The sequence below is a fragment of the Branchiostoma floridae genome, chromosome 4, assembly GCF_000003815.2.
Source record: "Branchiostoma floridae strain S238N-H82 chromosome 4, Bfl_VNyyK, whole genome shotgun sequence".
Classification (NCBI taxonomy): Eukaryota; Metazoa; Chordata; class Leptocardii; order Amphioxiformes; family Branchiostomatidae; genus Branchiostoma; species Branchiostoma floridae.
This window is the reverse complement of record NC_049982.1, coordinates 13,390,399-13,396,112: the sequence shown is the minus strand read 5'-3', so window position 1 is coordinate 13,396,112 and position 5,714 is coordinate 13,390,399. Positions and strand designations below refer to the sequence as shown.

Genomic DNA, 5,714 nt, shown 5'->3' with positions numbered 1-5,714 from the left:
GTGAATTAGTCAACCAGTCACCAAGTCTTAGACAATCAACGTCGTCTTCGGTATATGTCCTTAGGTATGCCTGCCAGCTATAGCAATCGTGGTACATGTAATATCCTGACTCGTAAGCCGAGGCCAAACGTATGTAAAGCGGGTATAAGTGCGTCTGCTTTAAGAACCATAGTTACAGGTTTGCGGTAGCAAAACCTGTTCTGTTTTCGTTGGCTTTTACGGGCGTCGCCATTTTGTTTTACGGTGTATGACGGGAAGGGTGGCGCTGGCGCCATTTGGATATGACGGATTGGTGTGTTGTATGAAGTTATGAGATGACTAGGAAACGTGATCTTGTGGTCTCATCGGAAACGACAGGACGGCAAGAGCCACAAGCATGAAGGCTTAGTGTGTTGTATGAAGGAATTGGATGGTTAGGAAACGTGATCTTGTGGTCTTGTCGGAAACGGCAGGACGGCAAGAGACACAAGCATGAAGGATTAGTGTGTTGTATGAAGGGATTGGATGGGATGGTTAGGAAATATGATCTTGTACTCTTGTCGGAAGCGGCAGGACGGCAAGAGACACAAGCATGAAGGGTTAGTGTGTTGTATGAAGGGATCGGATGGGATGGTTAGGAAATATGATCTTGTACTCTTGTCGGAAACGGCAGGACGGCAAGAGCCACAAGCATGAAGGGTTAGTGTGTTGTATGAAGGAATTCGCCAGTGGGATGGTTAGGAAATGTGATCTTGTACTCTTGTCGGAAACAGCAGGACGGCAAGAGCCACAAGCATGAAGGGTTAGTGTGTTGTATGAAGGAATTCGCCAGTGGGATGGTTAGGAAATGTGATCTTGTACTCTTGTCGGAAACGGCAGGACGGCAAGAGCCACAAGCATGAAGGGTTAGTGTGTTGTAAAGTTAAGAAAGTTACGACGAGATCCCCAACGATAGAGGCTTAGACATGTAACAAATATATATAGGTTCTTTTAGTTGCCGACTGGAATTCAAAGATCAGCAAATGAAGGATAAAGAAATGACGCAGAGACAAGAATTTCCGCACACAGGGCACGGAAGACTTTTAACGTTGTAACAGACTTCATAATAATGCTCTCTCACTTTGGTGAAGCTCTATATTGTCTCTCCTGAACTGAACTCTCTTACCTTAGAAATCTCCTGTCTTCACAATCTGTCTCAGTACCAGACAAATGTCTGCTCTTCTGAACTGCCGTAGAAATCTCTCGTCTTTGTATTCTGTCTTACCTGACAGACAGCTACACAACTCCGCTCATATCACTAAACATTGGTTACTAGTACATCTCAGTCTGTTGCAGTTCACGTCATCAAACGAATAACCGTCTAAGAATAACAATCACAGTACAATACCACTGACTAATTACTTCTAGCAAACGTTGCGTTGTATCTTCTTGTAAGTGACGGAGTGAAAGACTGATACAGCTTGTATATACAATACCTGTAAGGTCCCATTTATGTATTACACCGAGTTCCGGCCCGAAAAGTAAACGGCTGCACAGACGTGTGTTTAAGCGTAGAGTTGGTAAGAGTTTGTTTGTAACTCAAGAAATTTGCAGGCAATGTTCGAATTATGTAAATGACATGCTAGAACAATATGTTGACTTATTCATATCTGTAAATATGCATATACGTCTGCTTAGTTGCACTGTAAGTACTTGTTATAATCCTCACGAAAGTCTCTGTACTTTTGTCGTGTCAATAAAGATTTCAAATACGTTTGGTTGTGATGTCGACCATTCGTATAACAATCTAGGTCAATTGAAGTATTTTTTTACATTCCTTAATATGACCTAATAGAATAGACAACACGTATTCGTATAAGTCAAATAACGCAGACAGCACGTGTATGTCAGTCCATGAATTCTCTAACTGCACTCAGTTTTACCATCAATAGCAGCGCAATCGCTTGGCTGCACGCAGCTCTGCTGTCGGTCTTGCATTTCCCTCTCATGGCCTTGCTCCTTCGGGCGACGTTGTTTCAGGTTTTGCATGGCTTCCAGTCTCGGTCTCCTTGTAGCAATTTTCGTACGAATGTCCTTCCCTTCAGTGATACAGCTCGTCTTCCAGTGCAAGCCATCAGCGACGTCCCTTGCGGATAGAGAGACACACACACACATCAACCTGTACCTGAACGCTTTAGCCCAACGAAATATTCAAAATATTCCAAAATGTTGATTTGCCTTTGAAAAAAGAATAATAAAAGTGATAAGAAATAGAATAAGAAGTCCATGACGATGAGATGTTTCCTTTCCACTGCAAATATTATAGTTGTACTTCGTAAACATCTTTATGATGAGCCCCTGCAAAAACAATGCCAAAAAGGACAGGTCAATTGCATTTATTTTTATAAAAAAGTTCTATAAATTTGAAAAATTCAAAACTAACAATTAAATCAAGTTCATAATCTAACTATACCTGGCTGTGACCAAACAACACGATCATTATTCTAAGATCCCTTTGACTATGCAGAAGTGGAAGCCGAGTTACTTACCGAAGTGCAGGGGAGTGCGTTGACTTCGTGGGGGCAGTTGCTATTAATCATCAGAGACCGGTCCCAGACCCGTGTTGTCTCCCCTCTGTCTGGCAGCGAAATGACTGCTGTGCTCGTAATCAGCTTGGTTTACGTTTCATCTGCATTACGCAATATGAATACTAGGCAGCCCATTGGCCAGCGACCATGGGTTATTCCATAGCGGAAAAGGGGGAGCGAGGAAAGAGGAGAATGGCATTAAACAACCGGTCAACCTGTATTAAAACAACTGGCCAACCCGTAAAAGAATAATCACACCAAACTTGAAAGATTGGACATATCCTGTAAACATTCCATTGGCCGTGGCGGGGACTGCGGGCATGCTATTATCATGTGTAAAACACACGTAGAAAAATACACCATTACATAGTCGCACTTGCAAAGACTTACGCAATCTTATGCAACTCCGACTTGCCTTGACTGACTGATTGATATGCCAGGTGGTTTGAGCATAGACTACCGTAGTCAACAAGTTTTCAGTCGTTGCGATGTTGCACAATACAGCTAAAACATGGCAAATTTACGCAAAATAAAGATGCTTGCCCTGGTTTCTTAATCTTTTTATCACATATACAAAAATAGCTTCCCATGGTATTGCATGCGATTGCGCAATTCCATGCCATCAGAATGACGTCTCAGTGAAACAAAAGATTTCTAAAAAGCAGAATACACAGTCACGAATGATAAAATGAAAACTGTATACGCAGACAACGTCCATCTTGATATTTTCCTCGTTGACTTCTTGGGTCCAAAAGATACCTAATAATACTGTGCTGTCAATTTATAGATAAACACGACAAATACGTTTTTGTGAATATCTCAACACACAATAGGAAATGTTAAAAAAGACCCACAGGTGCTAAATAGGTCACATGGTTCCTTGTATTGTCGTTGTGGCAAATCCAGGGATGTCCAGCATTACAACAAGCTCCTCGGAGGTGGTGGGGTGGTGGGAACGTCTAATACGCCGTACAAGAAATTGTTGGTCTGCATGATGTGGGCAACGTACGGAAGGATGCCTTCGTGTTATCCGAAATGATGAAGCCCTTGGTTGTACCGAGGATGTAGCCACGCCGTATGCAGGTAGCCAACATTCAGTAATTCCAGTGTATTTCTAAGTCTGTCTCCGGGAACAACAGACACATCGAAGGGAGACATTACCGTTCATGAAAAGGAACAGAAATGTGAGACGTTGTGTCAGACCGTGTCAGCTTTCTCTGCCCCGGGGTCATCGGGTTATCGGGGTCATCAGAGAAACAGCAGGGTTTGTCACGTTTTCAATTAACCGGCAAAATAGCAAGGTGTCAGGTTCACACGCTTCCTGTCAATCATCTAACTGTCATTTGGTTTGAGTTCATCTATCTTTTACCTGTCCCGTGTTCAGTGAAATAGGTGGGGTTTGTGATTTTAATGAAACGTAGACTTTTGGAGATTTACTAATTGGCAAACGCTCGGACAAATTGTGGCAACAGTTTGAAATAAACTTTCTTTCGGTCTCGTCGTGAAGACATTTTCCACTGCATTCAGTATGCAATACTTAAACAGTCTAACGTGGACAAATAGCTTCTTATAACGACCTCTCTATCTCTAATGGATAAGCGCTTATTCGAACTCAGGTAATTTTCCATCGAATATATATTTTGATTTGAAACCTTTGTAGCATATTGGCTTACCATGATTTGTAGACGATTTGTAAAATAATGTTTTGATTTGAAACCTTTGTAGCATATTGGCTTACCATGATTTGTAGACGATTTGTAAAATAATGTTTGACGTACATATCCTCTCTTTAATTAACAATGTACATATATTCTTATTGTCTACAGGGTAATTGGTGTTCCATAAGAGGGAATATCATGAAAGTTGGTGTAACCAGCTCTTCTTGCAATTATTTACCATTTTGTATTGTTGACACAGTAAAACGTTCACCTGTAAGGGATGTGTGTGGATGTCCAGTTGCTTCAGCCTCAGCCAATACTTAGGTACAAGAACACTGATACATCCATATCTATTTGGAATACCCCGAGTTTTGCCCTACTAGCTAGGTTACACGAATTTCTGTGTGCACTAAGGATCGGTGTTTTTACAAAAGCGGTTCTATATGTTAATATTTCAACAGGGCAATTGTCAGTGCTCTTTGCCTCAGATCTCAAAAGAATATAACATTATAAACTTGACATATGCATTATCGTGTTTAAGTAGGGCCTTAGGGAATAACGCAGTCTGAATGAGGGTTTTGATACCGAAAGCGGCTTTCTGTGCCTTTCAAGACAGTTGATTTAGCTAAAGAATAGCTGCCTGGCGAGGACAGGCCTGGATAAAGAGCGTCATTTGGAAACTTGATGTTCCTGAAAGTCCATTCCAATTTTTTGAAAACCACCACTTTAGTTTTCTTTAGTATTGAATCTTCCATTTCATGCAGAAGACGTTAAGCTTGTCCAGTGCACGCAACACAAAACACGCTTCTCTACGTCTACGGCGACAGTGGTGTCCTGTCTGAACATGCACCTGCATGATCATGAGTCGTGGGAAATTCCCTGACGAGGTGACGGCCCAAAACCCCCACGCCTCTACGGCGACAGTGGTGTCGTGTCTGAACATGCAGCTGCATGATCATGAGTCATGGGAAATTCCCTGACGAGATGACGGCCCAAAACCCACGCCTCCATACATGATCGTAAATGCGCGATTTTATTTTTACAAAAATGAATTTATGACGATTGTGAATTAAAGAAATGTGGGATTTTTTTATAATTGCAGATATAACGACAGTGAATGAAAGACATGCGGGATTTTTTTTTTTCGAATGCCAATATGACGACTGCGTATGAAAGAAATGCGGGATTTTTACGAATGTGATTATGACGATTGCGAATAAAAGAAATGGGGGATTGTTTACAAATGCAATTATGACGATTGCGATCGAAAAATGTGTGATTTCTTACAAATGCAAATCTGACGACTGTTAGTGAAAGAAATACGGGATTCTGTACGGATGCAATTACGACGACTTTGAATTAAAGAAGTGTGGGATTTGTTACAAATGATGACGATGGTGAATGATGAAGACATGTGGGAAAGAAATGCTACTAGTTATAGCAGCACCCCAATGAGTCCACACAGTATAGTCAGGACCGTAATTGAACTGAACATAAAATGGACATGCAA

General features: G+C 41.5%; 1 long non-coding RNA gene across 1 annotated transcript; it reads right to left on the bottom strand.

Annotated features, from left to right (window-relative positions):
* Positions 1–1,059: 1,059 nt before the first annotated feature.
* On the bottom strand, positions 1,060–2,732 carry LOC118414522. The gene is made up of 2 exons (XR_004830993.1): positions 2,508–2,732; positions 1,060–2,316 (listed from the first exon to the last, which is right to left on the bottom strand). It is a non-coding gene; the product is annotated as an uncharacterized LOC118414522 (long non-coding RNA).
* Positions 2,733–5,714: the final 2,982 nt, after the last annotated feature.